This window comes from Mytilus californianus, unplaced genomic scaffold, assembly GCF_021869535.1.
Source record: "Mytilus californianus isolate M0D057914Y unplaced genomic scaffold, xbMytCali1.0.p SCAF_6, whole genome shotgun sequence".
NCBI lineage: Eukaryota > Metazoa > Mollusca > Bivalvia > Mytilida > Mytilidae > Mytilus > Mytilus californianus.
The window spans coordinates 66,213,364-66,236,311 of record NW_026262712.1 but is presented as its reverse complement, the minus strand read 5'-3'; the positions used below and the strand labels follow the sequence as shown (position 1 = coordinate 66,236,311).

Sequence of the window (22,948 nt, the reverse complement as noted above, 5' to 3'; positions counted from 1 at the left end):
AGACCATGACTGAGCGGCGGTGTCAAATAATGTCCATGGAAATAAGATGTGCCAATGTTAATATAGCTGCATACAAAATACTACTAACCTACCAATAGAGGTTTCCCAGAAAACTGGCCTAATCACACACTTCGTCGAAGCGAGACTAAAATTTGTTTTCATTCTTTATCATTTTTTTATTGAATTGTTGCACAATTAGTCATATCCGAACACTTCATATCTGAATATACCTTATTGGTTTTATTCATTATTGAAGGCCGTACGGTTGCCTATAGTGGTTTACATTCATTTCAGGAGTATTCTGGTGGATAGTTGTCACTGAAAATCATACCACATTTCTTATTTTAAGTAGCTGAGACTTAAAGTTGGGAGTTAAATACATAAAACTGTTATACAAAAAGCCAAAATTAGCCTTAATATTCTTATATTTGGTTTTCATTATCAAATTATGATTGATTGATTGATTGTTGGTTGCTTAAAGTCAATGTGCAAATATTTCATACATGTTCATACACTGAAGTTGAAGATGAAATTCATTTTCTTCTTCAGTGTCCTGTTTTAGTTAATAAAAGATCTGATTATATAAATTACTTAAATAAGGTTAACAAAAACTTTAAAAGCCTCCCAAATAAATCAAAATTAATATGGTTAATGTCATCTGAGGATAATGTTATCATTAAAAAGGTAAGTTTATTAATGTGTACTTTATATAAAGAGAGAAATTTAATTCTCTGTAAAATATAGATACAGTTTAGTCACCGGTATTTTGTCCATCTATATTATATTATACAACTTTATATTATTTCTGTACAAACTGTTCTGCTCAGAGAGAATTGATTTTGTTTATTTTTTTAAATAATCAATGTAATCAATGTGTCATCACTTGTATGAAATTTAACTTAAATGTTCTCCTCAAAATATTGGGCGTCATAATTGACAATAAAAGACTTTGTATTTGTATTTGTTCAGAACGAAAACAAATTAACAATAAATACAATAGGTAGGTTTTTTAACATAGGTCGTCCGGGATTAAGGCCGGAAGAATTTCGACTGCCACTGGAAAATGAGGGTATATTGGATATGGACAGAAATTTGGCGTTGCAACAGGCTACCTACGGACCTCTTAAAGAGTTGTTGCAATTGTCTTAACGTGCTAAGAAAGTGACTCTCTCTCTACACAAGACATTGGATTTAATGTCCCATTCTGACCGGTGGTGGCTGCGTACTTGATACACCCCGCACAGCAAAACGGACGCCCCACTTTGACAAAGAATGTACTGCCGGTCGAAGAAAGACCTTTGATGAACATATTTCTATTCCCAAGTCACCCTTAGGATGTCAAATTATGACATTTCTACTATAGTGTAATGTTTCTTAAAGCAATATATAAGATACATGTACATATATATGAATTAATTAAAAAAAAATAGGTGGATAATAGGTTTATATAAAGGTTTTTGAAGCAGCCGAATTATTTTACTTTTATTTTGCCATATTCACTTTATACACGAGAAAATGATGACTTCAAATGTTTTTGTCTTGTGAAATATTTAATTCCGTAAACTCCTTCTTCGTGCTGTCAACAACAATCATTTGTAAAATATATATGTTTTTTTTTATTTCAAAAACATCTATTAATGAAAATTGGTTGCCACATAGAATGAAAAGAAAGTTCACAATTTAATTTATCTTTTTTTATCAAACATTTTTACCAGTTAATGTTATTAAAATACTTAAACTTTTGTTTGTGTTGAATGAGAATGCAATAATTTCTATATTTTGATAGAAATTATGAACCACCATTTGATTTCAGTACTTTTTGTACATCAGGATTGGTTGTTTTTCATAAAATCTGCTGATTTGCAGGGAAAAGATACAGAATTTTTGTACGTGTTGCTTAAAAATGCAAATATTTCTTCTTTTATATCAGGAATAATGCAACGTCAGTTGCAAACAGTCATTATAAATGCATTTAGATAAGTACTTGTGTATAAGATGTGAATAATTAAAGGATAAATATGCATAAACTTTTGTTTTTGTTGAATAAGAATGCAATCATTTCTTTTTGTTAATGGAAATTATTGACCGCCATTGAATTTTTGTACTTTTTATAGTTAAGGATTTGTTGTTTTCATAAAATTAAAAGAATATCAGAGAAAATATACTAAAATTTTGTTTGCATTGTATAAAATTACCAATTTTTCTTCTTATGTTAAAAAATAATGCAATGTTTTTTGTAACTAGTTTTTTCAAAGGCCTCAAGATAAGATTTTTTTAAGAGAATTTTAATAATATAAGGAGAAAATACTTAAACTTTTGTTTGTATTAAAAATGAATGGAATTATTTCTCTATTTTGATAGAAATTATTAATCGCCATTTGATTTCAGTGCTTTTTGTACATCAAGATTGGTTGTTTTTCATAATTTATGCTGAATTTCATGGAAAAGATACTAAATTTTGTTCGTGTTGCTTAAAAATGCAAATATTTCTCCTTTATATTAGAAATAATGTAATGTCAATTGCAATCAGTCATTATAAATGCATTTAGAAGTACTTGTGTATAAGATGTGAATAATTTAAGGATAGATATGCATAAACTTTTGGTGTTTGTTGAATGGGAATGCAATCATTTCTTTATTTTAATAGAAGAGGGACGAAAGATACCAGAGGGACAGTCAAACTCATAGATCGAAAACAAACTGACAACGTCATGGCCAAAAATAAAAAGACCAATAATAGTACAGATGACACAACATAGAAAACTAAAGACTAAGCAACACGAACCCCACCAAAAACTGGGGGTGATCTCAGGTGCTCCAGAAGGGTAAGCAGATCCTGCTCCACATGTGGCACCCGTCAAGTTGCTTATGTTATTACAAATCCAGTAAATAGTCTAATTCGGTAAGTTACATTCGTGAAAAGGGAAGGGTATTGTAGTTACGACATAAGGAACATATCCGATATCATCTGTGAAACGGTTATTCCATAACGGTCAACCAACTCGTGATGGCGTCCGTAAAATTTACGAAGGGATGACTTCAACTTCACCATTTGGAACTCTTGGTTTAATCGCTTCCTTGTGAGCAGCAATTCTCTATCAAGGAAATCATGATAGGAAACACAAGCCCGGGAATATCGTATCAATTGGGAGATATATACTCCGTATGCAGGCGCTGCTGGAATGTTGCTACATAGAAATGGAAAGTTCACAATTGGGAAGCTGAAATCATCTCTTTTGTCGTAAAGTATTGTTTTCAACCGACCCTCATTGTCAATTTCTAGATGTAAGTCAAGATATGAGGCAGACTTAACTGTATCTGTAGTATCCTTTATCTCTAGTTCGATGGGATAGATTCGTTCAACATAGTCACCAAATTTTGTATTATTTAGTGAGAGAACATCATCTATATAGCGGAACGTAGAGTTAAAGGATATTGCTAACTTCTTATCTCTCTTCCTAAGAAGCTCCTGTATGAAGTCAGCCTCAAATTATTGACTGCCATTGGATTTTTGTACTTTTCATAGTTTAGGATTCGTTGTTTTTCACAAGATTAAAAGAGTATCAGAGAAAATATACTAAATTTTTTTTTCGCATTGTTTAAAATTACCAATTTTTCTACTTTTAATTTGTTAAAAAATAATGCAATGTTTTTTGTTACTAGTTTTTTCAAAGGCCTCAAGATAAGATTTTTTATGAGAATTTTAATAATATGAGGAGGAAACACTTAAACGTTTGTTTGTGTTTAATGAATTGCCATTTGATTTCAGTACTTTTTGTACATCAGGATTGGTTGTTTTTCATCAATTATGCTGAATGTCAGGGAAAAGATACTAAATTTTTGTTCGCGTTGCTTAATATATCTTTTATATCAGAAATAATGCAATGTCAATTGCAATCAGTCATAATAAATGCATTTATATAAGTACTTGTGTATAAGATGTGAATAATTTAAGGATAAATATGCATAAACTTTTTTGTTGTTGAATAAGAATGCAATCATTTCTTTATTCTAAAGGAAATTATTGACCGCCATTGGATTTTTGTACTTTTTATAGTTTAGGATTGGTTGTTTTTCATAAATTTAAAAGAATATAAGAAAACAATATACTAAAATTTTGTTTGCATTGATTAAAATTACCATTTTTTCTTCTTTTGGGTAAAAAAAAATACAATGTTTTTTGTAACTTGTTTTTTCAAAGGCCATAGGATAAGATTTTTTATGAGAATTTTAATAAAAAAAGCAGAAAATACTTAAACTTTTGTTTGTGTTGAATATGAATGTCATAATTTCTTTATTATGATGTAAATTATGAATCGCCATTTGATATCAATACTTTTTGTACATCAAAATTGATACCTTTTCATAAATTATGCTGAATGTCAGGAAAAAGACACTAAATTTTTGTTCGTATTGCTTAAAATGTAATTGTGTATGAAGCGTGAATAATTTAAAGATAAATATGCATAAAGTTTAGTTTTTGTTGAATAGGAATGCAATCATTTCTTCATTTTAATGCAACTTATTGACCGCCATTGGATTTTTTACTTTTTTGCATTATTATTGGTTGTTTTTCACAAAATTAAATGAATATCAGAGGAAAGCTACTAAAATAACACATTTCTATAGAAATGCCTATTTTACCGGCACCAGCAATATGGTGAACTTGTTATTTTGCCGGTTCTTTGTAAAGAGGGAAATTTAATATTTACTTTTGAAAAGTTCCAAGAAAATGTGCACTATCAACACAAAAGAATCAAATAATTACTGATATACTAGTATTAGAATAAGAAAACAGCTAACAATATTTGAGATACATATAATCGTTTAAAAACATTTATCAGTCAAAGTGAAAATAAGAATTTATAACAAGAAAAAACAAGCATTCTGTGAGTATTGCATGGCAATACATAGTCCCCTACCTGTTAAAAATTCATTGTATTGGAACAAAATTCCAAATTGATCTATAACTTGTCATGGTATAAACTATATAACAAATATCAAGTCAATATCTTCAAGCATGACGCAAAAAAGTGCTGAAAACTGATTATTTAAGTAAATTTTTAAAGTCCAAGGACCATAACTCTGCACAAAAATCATCAGACCGGAACAAAATTCAAACTTGATCTGTAACTTGTCATGATAAAACTATATACCAATTATCAAATCAATATCTTCAAGAATGACAAAAGAAGTGCGAAAACGGATTATTTTAGTGAAATTTCTAAGTAAAAGGAGCATAATTCTGCACAAAAACATCAGACCAGAACAAAATTCGAACTTGATCTGTAACATGTCATGAATAAACAATACACCAAATATCAAATCAATATCTTCAAGCATGAAGAAAAAAGTGTGGAAAACTGATTTGCCGGACTGACGGATGAACGCACAGACAGACAGACAGACAGACAGACGGACGGAGTGCAAACCAAAAGTCCCCTTCGACTTCGTCGGTAGGGGACTTAAAACAATTTTGAGCATCCATTTGTTGCAATGAAATCATATCAAAACATGTAGCTGTAATTATTTCTAAAATCAGTCAGTCTAATGCGACAAGTATGTATAAGAATAAAATCACAGATTTTTTAACTGTATTTTATTTTTGGCCATGACGTTGTCAGTTTGTTTTCGATCTATGAGTTTGACTATCCCTCTGGTGTCTTTCGTCCCTCTTTTATAAAATCAATACACGTTAAAAATCTCATTTTATCAAAAATTTGTCAAAACATTATACAATATACCAAAGTCAATCACATATATGTAGCTTAAAAAATCAAAAATGTTTAAATTAAACTTGCCTTTGAAATAATAGTCAGTTCTTTGAATTGCATATGTGTAAACAAAAAAGATAACCATTTATATAGAAGTATGTTATTTTGCCGGCTTAAGTTTGAATTAAGATATTTTAATGAGAGCCGGCAAAATATTCACTGCCAAAAAAATAACAATCGCGATGAACACTCGATCTTTGAAAATATATAACCTAATAAAAACGAAAATCACCATTCTTTCATAATAATATTTAAATTTAATTGTATCTGCATATTTCTCTTCTTTTCAAAATTTCTAAAACTTTGCTGAATAATTATTAAAATATATGTTGAGCTTTTGAAAGTTTTGTATTTTCCATGGCGCCATTTTAATTAAATGAAAGAGCAGAAACATATCATCTACTTTGCATATGTGTTTTACATATTACTCAGTTTCGACATAACACACATGTATGTTCACACTATGTGGACCTCGTTAGTTGGGGTGAAATCATTACACAAAATTAGATATAGTCCAACAGAGATATAAGGAAGAACGACTGAAATCAAAAGTACATAAATGTTACAATCAGCGTCATGCATTTATTGACCAATACTCTGTGTCTGTGTCACAACTCACTAGCGTCATGTTGTCGTTGTATTAAATTCTAAGATACCAATACAGTCGTGTGATCTGTAACTTTACCAATTTTGTCATATTCGCGATTGTGACATTTTGACAGAATTTCGATTCGCATGGTGGGAATGCATGCATAGCAGGAGACGCTTACCCTTTCGACGCATCCTGCATGCAATTCCTTTCGATTTTGTGTGTTGCAAAGATTTGAACATCGGTTAATACTGTCGTATCAATGTGTGACAATATATTTTTTTTTTCAAATTAAGACAACAATAATATTAACACTTAATGGGACATAAGGGATCTCGACTCAGATGAAGAACAACGCGATGTCGAAATTCCAAGACTCACTTGCCACTTTAGAACATATTATGACAAAAATAAATCCGACGTAACAAAATCTGTCGACCGCCACTTCCCAGAAAACAATTTATAATAACAAGAAAATGATGGTGTGTGGTTGCTTCAAAATAGACACAACATTATGATCAAACAAGCAGATAAAGGCAGCGCTGTTGTCGTCATAGACAAATGCGATTATGATTATAAAAAAAACGTGCCCAATCTCCCAAACATGTTCAATTGAAGCCAAAACGTCTCTTTTTTGGGAGAGGTCAGTGGAGTCCATATCTTAAAATGCCAAAAACGTATCCTACCTATTTATTTTGTTGCAATTATGTTGTCCTAAACATGCATGAAATATTTGCTACTGAAAGCAAATCATCCAATAATCTGTTAGTATAAAACTAAGAAGATGTGGTATAATTACCAATAAGGCAACTATCCACCAAAGTTCAAATGAAGTGGATGTAAGCAAGTATAGGCAACCGTACGCCCTTAAACAATGTTAGTCGATTATTACCTTGCTAACTATACATTTAACGTAACGTGACAGATGATGCACATTTAAAATGACTAAAAGATTCACAGCTTATAAGTTACACATACTGTTTTAACGTACTTTAAAGTTACCTTTAAGTAATACATGTTTTTAAACGATTATAAATATGCAGCATGTATGAGGGATGCTAATACTACATGCAAAGTTATTTCACTTGTCTATGTCGCTTCATTGACGTCCCTGAGAACATATTAGCGCTAAAAGTTTTGAGACGTTGTTGCGATCTTAAGTGGACACGTTTTGGCGAACAACATTTATTGGACACATTTGGCGAAGTGAAATTGGACACATTTGGAAGGAATTGGACAAACTTATGGGTATGAACACGTTTGAGAGTGTTACATATATAGAATATAATCACTTACACAGACACCTTATTCCCTTCTCTAACTATAGCTGATAAAAATCAGCTTTCGTGTCGGGAGGTGTTACCTTCTCGTAGGAATTAAACAAGGATATCTGATACAATACACGAAGAATTCTTTTAGTGTACAGAAATGATCATCTACTCATCTCTTCAGTATATATATATACTAGTCAACAACAAAAAACGATACATGGCAATGTATTTTCCCTTTAAATGAAATTGGATACACTGTACCAAGGTAAAAAATTGCCCAATTGGTCTAATATTTACAAAGTATTTGTTTCTTTCTGATCGAAACCATTGATGTAAGGTAAATACGAGTCTCAAACAAGTTCAATAACACGGTATTTTCCCACTTTCGAGTTTGGTCAGGTTCTTTTAATCATATACATTTAACAGTTTTTCCTATTATGATATTTTGTGGTAAATTTGAGTTCAAACTTGTGTATCGTTACTTTGTTGACAAATGTATATGTGGGTGTCTTGTCTGTTACACAAATCAGCGGTGCTTTGCGATAATGTACTTAAATGAAAGCAAATAATGTTGTTTTTTCAATATCTACAATGTACTTTCGAGTTTCACCATTGAAAGTACGAATTTCTTTTTGAGAGGGCAATTATTTAACACGTATTTAATATCAATATTTAATATAATAGCAGGTTCATTTTGAAGCAGTCAAAGTTTATAAAAAAATTATCAAGCATATTATGAGAAGAATTGACTCTTAGTAATACATTACAAACCTCGTACCAGGATTAATATGTATAATAGCTTGTATGCATACATATCATCTAATTTTTACTTCAACCTACAAAAAAAATAATGCTTATTAAACATTTGTAAAACAAGCACATATTTTAAAATAAAAACAACAATTTATAATTTTCAATAATTTATTACTAAACAGAGACGTTTTGGCTTCAATTGAACATGTTTGGGAGATTGGGCACGTTTTTTTAAAATCATAATCGCATTTGTCCATGACGACAACAGCGCTGCCTTTATCTGCTTGTTTGATCATAATGTTGTGTCTATTTTGAAGCAACCACACACCATCATTTTCTTGTTATTATAAACTGTTTTCTGGGAAGTGGCGGTGGACAGATTTTGTTACGTCGGATTTATTTTTGTCATAATATGTTCTAAAGTGGCAAGTGAGTCTTGGAATTTCGACATCGCGTTGTTCTTCATCTGAGTCGAGATCCCTTATGTCCCATTAAGTGTTAATATTATTGTTGTCTTAATTTGAAAAAAAAAAATATATATTGTCACACATTGATACGACAGTATTTACCGATGTTCAAATCTTTGCAACACACAAAATCGAAAGGAATTGCATGCAGGATGCGTCAAAAGGGTAAGCGTCTCCTGCTATGCATGCATTCCCACCATGCGAATCGAAATTCTGTCAAAATGTCACAATCGCGAATATGACAAAATTGGTAAAGTTACAGATCACACGACTGTATTGGTATCTTAGAATTTAATACAACGAAAACATGACGCTAGTGGGTTGTGACACAGACACAGAGTATTGGTCAATAAATGCATGACGGTGATTGTAACATTTATGTACTGTTGATTTCAATCGTTCTTCCTTATATCTCTGTTGGAATTTCTTTTTAAGAGGGCAATTATTTTACACGTATTTAATATTAATATTTAATATAATAACAGGTTCATTTTCAAGCAGTCAAAGTTTATAAAAAAATCATCAAGCATATTATGAGAAGAATTGACTCTTAGTAATACAAACCTCGTATCAGGATTAATATGTATAATAGCTTGTATGCATACATATCATCTAATTTTTACTTCAACCTACAAAAAAAATAATGCTTATTACACATTTGTAAAACAAGCACATATTTTAAAATAAAAACAACAATTTATGATTTTCATGCGTTCGAAGATATTTCTGGATTAACCTTTACCAGAAACGCTCAAACCAATACAATTTAAAGCCAAGCTATTTGATTAAAAGGAACATAAAAACTTTGCCTTAAGTGAATTAAAACTAAAGTGTTTTTCTTGTCAGCAAGAATCAAAATACCTGATACTGTTTTGTGACAAGTCAATAATATGACAGTTGTTTTCGATTCTTTTGATGTTTTTAAGCTTTTGATTTTGCCATATGATAAGGGACGTTCCGATTTGAATTTTCCTCAGAATTCTGTATTTTATGTTTTTTAAATTTTTCTGTCAGCCAAGTCTCCAAGCTCCTTTAACAGTTACTTGAAAATATACTCAAACATTATAGGAAATGAAAAATGGATAGCAACCTGTAAATGATAATTTCATATATAATAACCAATAACTTTAATTTGTTAATTCGTGCGTTTACGTTAAAATGTTACTACACTTTAACGGGAAATTCTTACACACACAAAAATTACTGTCTCAACAAGAATCAAACGCTTTCTCATCACTCTTAAACTCGAATAACATCTACATTAAAACACATCAACAGTGTCTTTTTAACGGTATTGCTGGAAGGGAGCTGAAGTTTTCTTTGGAAATATGGGATTTTACCGCGCTAACGACTTCGAAATTATTCATATCTGTTCATCTAATTTTGTTCTAAAAGTAGGTTAACCTGATCTTTTTGTTTTTCTTTGTGGGGAGCTTAGTCACTTACATATGTTTGTTTTGAGAAAACAATTAATCTTTAAAGTATTAGTTAAGTATTGATACTTATAGACCAGCTTTTTGTATATGATGTATATGAAATATCATATGACGATGCATATCAAGGTTAAAGGAATTGGGCATGCATCTAATGTGTGCGATTCGTTATTTAGTCTTATAATGAACTATACTTGAATAGACCAAAATAATAATGAGATATCGTTTTGATATCAATAAGACACGCGTTCAAGACCAATATCTGCAACCATGATCAGCAAATTTATATAATTGTGAGAAATAAAGTTTATTTAAAAATGTAAAGTTTGATTTTTGTATTGAGAATTATTTAAGCTGTAATTATAATGTTCACATTATTTCAAAGTTACGAAGCGGTACATTTAAACTAAATGTTGGAGTTGGTTGTTTCTCTTATTTACTAACATATCCGCTTTTATGTGTATGTTATAATTTTTGCGACGTTTATAATGTTCTTGGTCGAATGCTATAAAATAATAAGGTTTGTTATAAGCTACGCTAGATCGCTTATAATTAAGCTGCTCTGTTATTTGAAAAATGCACGGAAAGCTAGGTCTGATATAATTGGTTAGTTATATTATTTTGTATTGTTCTCTGTGTTTTGTTACATTGTGTATATATATTATGTATTGCCAAAGCATGTCATGCCTGATATTGCCGTTAAATATAAATTCACTCATTCAAAAATTAAAGCTAATGCTTTGGTTTTGAAATCCAACATTGCAATTCAAAAGTTGATAATTGGAGCAAATTTTAAAAATGATGTAACTGTCTGGTGATATGAAGATGTTCAATGCTTGAGATAAATTTATATGATAAGTTTGACAAAGCAAAGTAAATTGGAAAGAAAGTAGCTCTTGTAAAATTATATATTTCAACATATTCAAATGAGAAAATTAATATCAACTAAACCTTTTATGAAAAGCAGTCATTTCAAAATGTCAATGTAATGCATAACAAGGTATTGTAGCAATTGATTATTATTTTTTTTAAACTTAAATAACGTTTATACAGTAACTAAAACACGTGATTGAAATTTACAAAAACAGATAAAAAATCATGGATGAGGTCTTAAACTTATACAATGTCATCATGTCAAGTATAAAGACAACCTGAACATAGAATCTATATACAGCAGGCCTTGGCAGCTGGGTATTTTAAAACATGCATGCATGCATGCATAATATGATTATTTAAGAAACAATTTAATTTACATAATAACGTTCTCTCGATTTTACTATCGAATATTCATGAAGATTATTGGCATAAATGGCTGCGTTTACAACTCAAAATTTGCTGTAAGTACAAACAAAATTGTGCTCTTTTCTTCGTTCATACAGAAGGTGCAAAAATAAACAAATTTCAGAAAGAGGTGTGAGAACGTTTCCAAAGGTAATAATTGAAGTGTGTAGTATTGCTTGACATGAAAATAGTGGGACAATATATACATGACTACCTATTGCCACTGAATGGACCATAACAAATGAAACTCAAGTATTTGTTAATTTGATCATCTTCTGCAACGACGAATAAATGTGCAAAGCATAATCCAGTTAAGTTTTTAATTTTCTAAAACATAAAATGTATTTGAATTGTATTTATCTATGTTACGCTTTGCCGTAAAACTATTCTAGATGCAAATATTGAAGCAATAAAGTCCACATGAACCTTAAACCAACTAGTGTTGTGCAGATATTAATTGACTCTCCATTATTCATGTCAATCAATACAGTTCAAACCAATTTACATAAAGGAATCTTCTTCAACATCTCTCTCGACTTATTTTATTTTGCACCTTATGTCGGAACAAATTTATTAAAGTTTTTTTTTTCTCCGAAAAATAAATGGGCTCTTAGATTATTAATATAGATCCTGCCATAAATTATGTATGGATTCACATGGTAGTAGTTGTCAATACCCTCATTATACCCTTTCGTCAAATATAGCTGTATTTAGACAACGAATTATATTCTAAGTAAAGCCAAACCTTTGCGACGGATATCTAATGATGAAAAGAGGTTTGAGAAGCTCTCTTCATATAATAAATATGTTGAATATGTTCATGCTTGCCATTTGTCTGTTTAAAATGTAATGTAGTGGACATATTTCTCAAGTAAGCGTCTTCAAAATAAATTGACCTTTTAATTGTTTAAAACAGTGATTGATAATCTTCTTGTCTGTATGAAAACAAACAGATTGATTAAAACGAGTCCGATTAATAAAGAAACCAGATAGACAGACCAATGCATGAAAATAACAAAGAAATAACCAGTGTATCAACATTTGTTGTAAAGATAGTGGTTACACATGAGCAAATTATCATTGACAGAATAAACACCCGTTTAACTGCTTCGGTTACGTATTTAGCACGTTCTCGACAATGAAAACATATATATTATGAGGAAGAAATTACAAAACATCTTTTCATAGATATCATGTTTTTCATGTTTGATTAAATACATGTATCATGTAATTCTTTGTATCTATGAAAGAATTTAGTAAAATGTTTAAGAAATTTATCGAAACGAAATCTTTAAGTCATATGTTACTTGAAAAGGTTGAGTTCGGTAAAAATCTTATTTGACCCCGATTATTAAATCCATTGTTTCCAGCAAACAACATCTTTATAGTTGATAAAAAGACACACGAGAAGGGAAAATGACTATGTTTTCCATACTTTCCTTATAAAGCTTTGACGTAGACAATTGAAATATAGAGATTTTGGTGAAGTCTGACCAAATTCATGCCAACGAAACACAGGGCACAGGCTTCAACAAATGAAGTATTCAAGTCAGATACTAGTATGTAAATTGTTATAACCAATTTATGTTAAAAGAAAAGATCTTTTTGTCAACGTATGCACTCTATGTTTCAAGCCCTAAAAATCACTGAAATTGACATATTCGCATCGACTTTTCGTGGGAAATCAAAATGTGTTCGTCATTAATAGAACAGTAATACGTAAATTTTTATCAAAAAGGTTTATTTCCTATATTGTCATTAGTTTAGAATATATCCATCATAATGATTCGTTGTGATATTGTTCAATATCCCATAATTGTTTTTGGTGACAATCAGTACCATGTTATGCCTCATCGAAACTACTCTTTAATAAAAAAAAAGTTGAATAATTAAGTTTAATACATTGTATACTTCAATGGCTAAATTTTACTATAAAATACGTTGACATGGGCCTTTTTGAAAAGAAAATCCTATTTGTTATTCAAATATATAGGAAAAAGTAAATTCACAAAAATACTAAACTCTGAGGAAAATTCAAAACGGAAAGTCCCTACTCAAATGGCAAAATCGAAAGCTCAAACACATCAAACAAATGGACAACAACTGCTATATATTAATAGATTATAACATGCCCTTTTCCATATTGGCCCTGGTATCATCCAAAGACTCCCATATCAGCCAGAGGCTTTAGCCGAGGGCTGATATGGGTCGAGGGATGATACAAGGGCCAATATGAAAAAGACATGTTATAATCTATCTATCACATATTAAAGTTCTGCAGAAAAGACAAAAACGTTCAATTATAACTATCTGATTAACCACAAAAGGTAAAATCTAAAAAGATTTATCACATTTTCCATATTTTTTTTCATTTACTGCATTGTAACATTTCCCCTTATTTTTGAATATGGTAATACACAAAAGCAATTATTTGGCATAACTGACGCTAGATCGATAATAGTTAGTTGCACATTGTTACTAGTAGCTATTGTAGCAAAATTCTCATAACTTTCAATACAAACTTCGTCATTGTTCGCCATTGTCGTTAGAACGCAATGACGTCACGTCTTTTGGAATCGGGGCACAATAACCAATAAACACTTTTTTGCCCCGGGCAGCAATATGAGTAGGACAATTTTGAGGTTATTACATGTATGCAAAACCCAACGTTTTCGTAACAAATATGGAATTAATTGATTTATTGTATTCATGTTCTCTTATTCACCGACAGATTTTTCGTATGCAGTTCTCTTCGGCATCATCACAGCATACAATTGAAAGTGAAAATTTGTGATGAATGAAAAGGTAAACAAACGTTGAAAAAAGATAGAATTAATTGGTTCTGAAATAAAATCCCAGCCAAAACTACAAACTTATTTACACTAAGTTTAAAATGTTAATCAACAATGGGAACGCCTGCATTAAACATATGAATAAAAACACACATACATCGGTTTATTATCTCACTTGTTTCTTACTTGCTCAACGATTCTGTGTTACTGTGAATTGAATGTAAGTGTTGCTCTCCACCTATTATAGTCTTTACTGACCTAACTGTAAAATGCGTTATCAAAATAAACTGTACATTTTCAACTGTTGAGACGTTATCACCAACTGATGTAGAAAACCACAGTCAAATCATCAACCTACAACATGATAAGATAAAGCATACTTATAATCATATAAGACAGTAAGTCCAGTTCATTGCTATTACGAAAATTTAGTTATAAATATATCTGCAGATTGTTATTGTAGAGTCATTCGAATGTTGAGAAGTAGTACCTTTTGATTTCCTATAAAAATGTTCTACGTAAGTTTTTGAAATATTCCTTCTAAAATAATTTTGATTGTCTATACACGCTACAAAGCTTTCGTTAAATGAATATCTATATTACTTAATGTTTTAAGCTTTAAAATATTCTCTTAAGTTTTCAAGGGCAAAACGATCATTCTTTAAAAAGATCAACGATTTGAGATTATCCCACTTGGAAACAACATATTGAAATTTCACCAACTTTTTCGTTATGAATATAGCATGCTTAAATGAAAACTTTTGTCTGATTCTTATGAATATAGAAGAAGTTTTGAAAAGTCTAACGTTTGGTTTAGACATTTTTTGTTAAACTCCCTTTTTGAATTTACATTGGAGTTAGGTATTCTTGAGAGCAATTGATTAATATTTTTGACCAGTTGAACAAAGTGGTTTGATAAGACAAACTGCAAATGATCAGAATTTTAAAAGAACTGCAATAGATGGACAGCAACTCTTACAATTAGTGGCAATAATTATTTGTCAATAGGCAACGATCGGTAAACTTCGACACCAAAACTTTGAATTGTATTAGCAGTCAAAGTTTTTGATCAATAATCACATATTAATTAAATAACCATTGTCGATAATACGTTATTGATTTATAACCAATGTAAAATAAAAAAAAAACAAGTACATAGGACTTTTTTTTAGTATTTTTGTATGCTTGAATTGGTTCAATAATTTTCTTTGCATTAATAGTAAAAAGAAACTGTTTTCCATGACTTTTATGATTTACAAATAAAGGCAACAGTAGTATATCACTGTTCAATAGTCATAAATTGACTTAACTGAAACAAATTCGGGTCACAAACCAAAACCAACCGAGGGAAACACATCAACTATTAGAGAAATACAACGCAACAACAGAAATACTGAACTGCTACGAAAAACAAACGCCAATATACATAGAAACGGTCTTTTTATAACAACTACCAGTTATACATATATTTCAAACATTGAAATTAAAAACATGATTAAAGACATAAGGATAGCGGAAAATTTGTAAAAGTACACACACCGTCTCTACTTTTTCTAAAAACAAATTGTTCGTCGGAAGATTTCAAGACCTTGTTGATGAATATTATGTATCAACTTCACAAATAATACCCGATGATATTGAAGTATAGATTCTAGGTATTGACGTTGTTAATCATCATAATTACGTGTTATAGTGTTCTTTTATTTGTCTTTGTTTATTATTAGCCTATACTACATGTATTTAGTCTATTTTTGGTAATATCCTTTTGGTGTGGTTCGGTATTTATACATCCCGCAATTGTATTAGTGTGCTATGTTAATTTTTTGTATTCTTATCTTTTATTTTTGCTGATGTGCTTTGTCAATAGAGTGTCTTCATGCCATTTTGTTTTTCTTTGTAGACCTAATTGTTTGTTTTTATAGTAAGATTAAGATTATGACATGTTGACTGCTTTACCCAATTCTGACATTTTTATCTATTATGTCTGTTTGTGTTGCTCACACGTTCTTGTTAATACAGTGGAGTTTTATGCAACTGTCATACAAGTGAGAGGTTAACCTAGATATATAACCAGGTTGAATCCATACATTTCGTACATAAGGAAATGCCTGTACCAAGTAAGGTATATATCAGTTGTTTTCCGTTCGTTTGATGTGTTTTAGCTTTTGATTTTATCATTTGTTAAGGGACTTTCCGTTTTGAATTTTCCCTTGAGTTTTTTTGTTATTGTGCTTTTTTCTATTATTATTCATCCAAATTGACATGCTGTTCCTAGCCACAGAGACAAAGAAATATTATTTCTTCAAATAAATAAATATTCAGGGAAACAATAAGATGAAATAGGTTAACAATAAAACCTGAATCTGAATTTACATATTCAAAGTAAAGACTGGTGTACAGTTACACTTTGTCCAGGCTATGAAAAATACTATTCTACATCTCAGTAAGAACTTTAGACTAATTATGTATATTCAACTTTTATTTAATAAAATAATGTTCGTAGATTAATTAAGAAATTCGAAAGAGTCTTTAATACTATTTATGTAAAAATTGATACCTCATATAAATAGAACTAAACGTCAAAATTGAAAAATACTGTTTTTACAAAAGTTTTTACATTTAAAAAAAAATACAGCATCTACAATAAAGTGAAAAGCATGTACCAATTTTTTTTACATTAGAAAAACATAGCACTGGATTGTTTTCACGGGCATAACTTTTGCTATTATTTTACGATTGATCATATTTCAGACTTGTGGTGTGTTTGAATTATTATACATGACATATTCACAATTTGTATATCCATAACGAAATGTAGCCTTGTTTCTTCCCGTTAAACAGATGAACTTTCAAAAAGCAGGTAATTATAGATTTCCTACTCCATTGATTTGTATAACTATTTTAGTTTATTTCGTTTGAGATTTATTTTAATATTAAGCGTATTGTTCATTGCTTAAAACATCGTTTTCTCATGAAATACCTGCAAACTTTTAATTTAATATTAAGATATATCGCCACTTCACGTAAGAAACAGTTTTTTCGATTCGCACTTTCCATAGACTGATTTTGTGGTGAATCTTTTATTCGACCGAAACTGTTCTTAAATCTTTGTTTACATATAGTTAATACTTTTAAAATCCTACGAATATCAACTTTATGATTTTTAATCGACCGACACTTTACAAATACTGTCACAATACAATCCCAACCCCTTAATTGTGTGGCATCACAATCGGATATAGGTACCCCGAAACAAAGAAAGATTTGATAACAAAAAGAATCTCTAATCCCCGTACAGTAAACAACTATAAACAAGTTTTAACTCGTCGTATGTTTTTTTGAACAGGTACCCATGTCCGATTCTATTGATTTGTAGAGAGAGAAATCAAATAAAGGATCATAATCAGCCCTAAATATAGCTTTAAAATTAGGAATCAGTACCACAAAATTTTACTAGTCATTAAAACGTAACATATAATGAAAATATGAAGAATTGACCGTACCTGACTTTTTCCACCGCTTCTGGGGGACACCTATATCCGGCGGTGATACTACACAATGGCCCCATGTCAGTATTTTCCTGTTACCATGGAATGAAAACAATTCACTACACTGTTTAGACATGGCTGTATGAATAACAATACATATGTAAGTACAGCGTAATACCATTTGATGTTTTCAGTTATGATTTGATTTTTTCATACTTGGTTAAAAGTTTAAGTTATAAGGATATGAATCATTTCGGTATTTTGAGTAAAGAGATACATATAAAACTTCAAACAAAGAATGAGATATATTTAGGTCAACCTACATATGGGTGATTTAAAAAGAATATTGAATTTTCAGTACACCTATGCTAATTTATTTTTAAAGAAAATGCAGTTAATAGTGTTTAAATGAAAGTGTGTAGAATTTTTTGAGAGTGAGAACATCGGTAATAAACACGGTTTAGATCTTTTTAAATAATTTTAAAATATATCATTTAAGTCCGATTTTCTACTTTTTTAGTCAGGATAACATATCTAAATGATTTTCCCCTAATTTCTGATTACCTTTTATTTTTTAGTATATATAAACGTATATCTGAAAAGTTCCTGTATGTAAATACCTTAGTCGTCCAGGTACCAGACTGAGAATTTCTGTTAAAAAAAAACCAGCCATCTATCCAGGGGTTATGGTAGGCTAAAAATGTAGTCCACTTTTTACCTTCGATTTACAATTAGTTTCGAAAATATATCCACATGATTTTAGAAGCATATTAACCTATACATAAACTTCAACATAACCCTAAATAGTAGCTATATAATTAGGAATCAGTATAACAAAACTTTACGTGTTACCAAAATGTAGAATATAATGAAAATAGAAGAATTGACCTTACCCGACTTTACTTTTTTTCTCAACCCTTCGGGGGTACATATATCCAGCGGTCATACTGCACAGTGTCTCAATGCCAGTGTGATTAATAGGATACACACACACACACAAGATATGCATTTAAAACAGCACACATGATACATGTGATAGTCTAACACTTTTTATTTCATTTTCCGATGTTACTCTTTTCAAAGTACCAGGGTGTAAAAAACTTTAGGAATCGGGAGATATGACATTCAGTATCGTGTTACCTTAAAAGATCTTTAATTTTTTGTATTTAAAACAGAACGTACTCGTATTTCTCGAGCAGCTTTGAGCTGGTCAAAAATTTTAAAAAATCTGCCAGTCATCTTTTCATCTGTTTTATTGGATGTGTTAGTTTTCTAAAATACCCATCTTGTTTTTTCACTTCATAATCTGAATTATTGGCATTTAAGAAACAACAAATTCTTTATTCTTTGCGGAATATCAGGGAAAACAAAGATCATATACCAAAGGCAAAAGTACAATGATCATTTGGCAAAGATCAAACTTTCAAAATCAGAAAATAAGGCAACTATAGACTATTACAATTTAAAATGGTATAACAATTTTTTACCATCGGATGTTTGAAAGACTGGTAACTAATGTAATAGAGAATATTGAAGGAAATATCTAAGTTTATATTTTTCTAGAGGAACTGTATGGTATTTTGGGTAAAACACACGAAGAAATGTCAAAGCGGTCTATTATTATTATAAAACGTATAGTTAAACAATCTAATAATGGCTTTGCAAGCATTTTCCACGACTCAATTGTACTGTTTCTTCCATTTTGTAAAAGTTGTAACATGATAAAATATGCATAGAGAAGGGAGTAGTATTAAAACCCGTTTTATCCAAAGAGTTTTATAGAAGAGGACAGGTTGATTTATTCGATTTCCGATAAAAGTAAGATAAAAACTATGTTTTCATTATGGTGTACCAAGATCCCATAACAAATACATTACTAGAGCTCTTACGTCAAAAAGTGCTTCAAAAGTGGTTTCTAATTTAGTTTATGTTTTCACAATAATTGGTGTGTCATATAAACAGCAAAGGGACAAAGGATGTGAATTTACAGCTAAAGTTATATCTGAATAAATGCTAATGTGGTTAGATAGTTAGATAGGTAATAGACTTATAATTTGATACGCAAGACGCGCGTTTCGTCTTCATACGACTCATCAGTGACGCTCAGATCAAAATAGTTAGAAAGCCAAACAAGTATAAAGTTAAAGAGCATTGAGGACCCAAAATTCCAAAAAGTTGTGCCAAATCTAAGGTAATCTATGTCTGGAATAAGAAAATCCTTAGTATTTGTATAGAACTAGTTATTGTTTACCGGAAGCCAAAACATCTCCAATCACATGCTAGTATTGAGTGGTCAAACGGAAATATTCCTGACATGCTGCATACTGCATAGATGAGGAACAACGAATAAAAAGTGGTCATTAGAATCAAATTTGTTCATATACAAAAGAATTCTGCTCTACACAAAGATATATATTGGACGATCACCAGGAACAAATCCCTATAAAAAATTAAAACAGAAATAGTCTGTGCCATAACTCCGCACCAATAGGTAATAAATGAATTGTAATACAATTATCTATCAATATAAAAATAAGGAGATGTAGTACCATTGCTAATAAAACAATTATCCAACAAGTTTACATATATTTTAACAGTTTTATTCATTGAGTTTTAACATCAATATTTTACTTATGATTTGTATTCATGTAATTCATGTAATTGACATTCAAACTTCAGTTCTTATTTTTCTATTATGTACAAAATGTATTTTTACTTTGAATAAATTTCTTTTTATTTTCTCTCATTTTCATTTTAGGTATTAACATTAATGCCTGGACATAATGTTCAGGATTTAAGTTTAAATTCTAGGATTTAAGAGTAACGCCTAACATTATTTAGGCAATAGACTTACTGCCTAGGCGTTACTTTATTCCCTAGGATTTAAGCTTAATGCCTAATTTCACTTATTGCCCCTAACATAAATATTGATAAAATTCATAGTCCAATACAATAAATCATAGAAAATATACCTTTGTTTAAAGTTAATATCATATATTTTGTCTAAATTTTCATTATCATTGACTTCAATTTTGTAGTATCGATGATGTCAATGCCTTTTATATGAAGAACAAATTTTAGATTAATTTGAAAGTTATATTTCCAGATATGATAAATATCTTGATGTGCTATTAGCGTTCTGTTGTATTCGATTGATATCTGCTGTGTTCGATTGATATTTGTTGTATTCGATTGATATCTGCAAAAGGATTTATTTTAGAAAGTAAAAAATCACAGTTTCTTTATTATTCTACGTAACGTTTTGTTTTTCTACTAACTAAATTCAATCGGCGTACATCAAATGCACGTCTATACTGTTACCGCCGCTAAATCAACTATTGAACTGTTTCTTCCTATGAATTTTGCACTATTCAGTGATGATTTCAAAAGCACAAAGCATCTAAAAAATTTAACACTGCACGTTTCTTTCATAGCAGTGTTGAGAAAAGAAAATTCAAGACATTTAGGGAAAAAAAATAGTGGGTGCCCTTTTATCATGTCTTAATAATGCTCTTACCAATAAATTTATTAATTACTACTATACTATACACAAAATACACAGAAGAATAACAGTATCACTGCACCAAAGAGGTAGTTATTTTACAACAGCATTCATAAATTCAAAAAGTTGTTCAAAAACAAAATGACAATAATACATAAATAATAACAGACTACTAGCAGTTACCGACATGCCAGCTCCAGACCTCAATTAAACTGATTGAGAGTGTATGTCTTCATCATATGAATATCAGGCACAATCCCTCCTGTTAGGGGTTTAGTATTATACCATCATAAAATATATGAGCAGAACATAACCCGTGTCATGCCAACAACTTGTTTTAGAATAAATATGTTTAATTCCGATGCAAAGACCCTATAAGTGAATCAATATTAAAGCCAAAATATGCAATCTTTAATGACCTGACAACAGTATCGTAACTATATCCCTTCTTAATATATAAGAATATGTTTAAAGGTTTTGTTAGCTTTTGAGGTAAATACTGACATTTTTGTGCTTTGTAAAGAATATTACCATAAAAGATTGAATGTGAAATACCCGAACGTAGAAGATGTCTGCATGTTGAGTTATATTTACGAATGATGTCCTTATACCGATGATAAAATTTAGTAAATGTTTTGACTATTTTATGATATCGAAAACCCTGGTGTAATAATTTTTCAGTAATACATAAATTTCTCTCGCTAAAATCTAATATGTTGTTACATACACGAGCGAATCGTACAAATTGAGATATATAAACACCATAAGATGGTGACAAGGGAACGTCACCATCTAAAAATGGATAATTAACGATAGGAAATGAAAAATCATCTCTTTTATCTCTTTTATATATATATACATGTATATGAATTATATGATATCCAAATGATTTGGATTTTAAATAGAACAGCATATTCACCTGTGGAAAAAGAATATTCACCGAGCAAAACGTCGCGTGCTTTTTACAAGTATCGTTTGATGTACAATTCGATTTCAAATTGTTAAAATTGCCATTACATACATTTTTTTTCTCTCGGACTACGAAATAAAACAATTAATGTCTCTTGTTTCGGTAAATATATGGTTTAATTGAGTTTTGAAAAATTGATAGTGATGTCGGCCGTTGGTCTAAGTAAGTATCCGGTTGATTTTTCAAAAGTAAAAAAAACTATATAATTACCTCATCAAAAGACAGTAATTGTATTATCTAAGTCAGTTTTCCTACCTTAGGTCGGTTCTTCTCTCCGAGCCGTCCGACTTTCTCCACCAATAAAAACTGACCGCCACGAAATAGCACAATAGTGTCATAAGTGGCGTTAAAAAACGATCAATCAATCAATCAATCTTGTTCATCTACATGTTCAAAGCCTTCAAAAATTGTTGGCTTAAGTCTAATCATAATATTGTGTGACTATAAAAATGTGGTGGTTTTATTAACAACTATTTTCGATTTGGAGCTATATATCACTTGACATGATGCATAAACACTTAGTATATCTCATGTTGAAAAGTATAATCTCTAAATATCTGTTGGTTATTTGTGTTGTTTTCAAATGCGTGTTATTTCATTCGTTATATCCAGGTTTTGTATCACTAAA

The 22,948-nt window shown here is 30.3% G+C and overlaps 1 protein-coding gene and 1 long non-coding RNA gene across 7 annotated transcripts in view; one reads left to right on the top strand and one right to left on the bottom strand.

Moving 5' to 3' along the window:
- Positions 1–17,932, bottom strand: part of LOC127704391 (uncharacterized) — a 50,204-nt gene extending 32,272 nt beyond the window's left edge. For 2 of the 6 annotated variants that reach the window (XR_007983245.1, XR_007983249.1), the window contains exons 1-4: positions 17,864–17,930; positions 14,547–14,714; positions 9,419–9,483; positions 8,406–8,470 (exon numbers count right to left, since the gene is read on the bottom strand). This is a non-coding gene — a long non-coding RNA (uncharacterized LOC127704391). Of the gene's footprint in view, positions 1–8,405; positions 8,471–9,418; positions 9,484–14,546; positions 14,715–17,863 lie in introns of all 6 variants that reach the window. The other 4 variants (XR_007983247.1, XR_007983248.1, XR_007983246.1 and 1 more) reach the window with 4 other exon arrangements.
- Positions 17,933–17,970: 38 nt separating this feature from the next.
- Positions 17,971–22,948, top strand: part of LOC127704390 (uncharacterized) — a 62,519-nt gene continuing 57,541 nt past the window's right edge. Inside the window, exon 1 of the mRNA XM_052208429.1 lies at positions 17,971–18,008. The gene's annotated coding sequence lies outside the window, so the exon portion shown is untranslated. The remainder of the gene's footprint in view (positions 18,009–22,948) is intronic.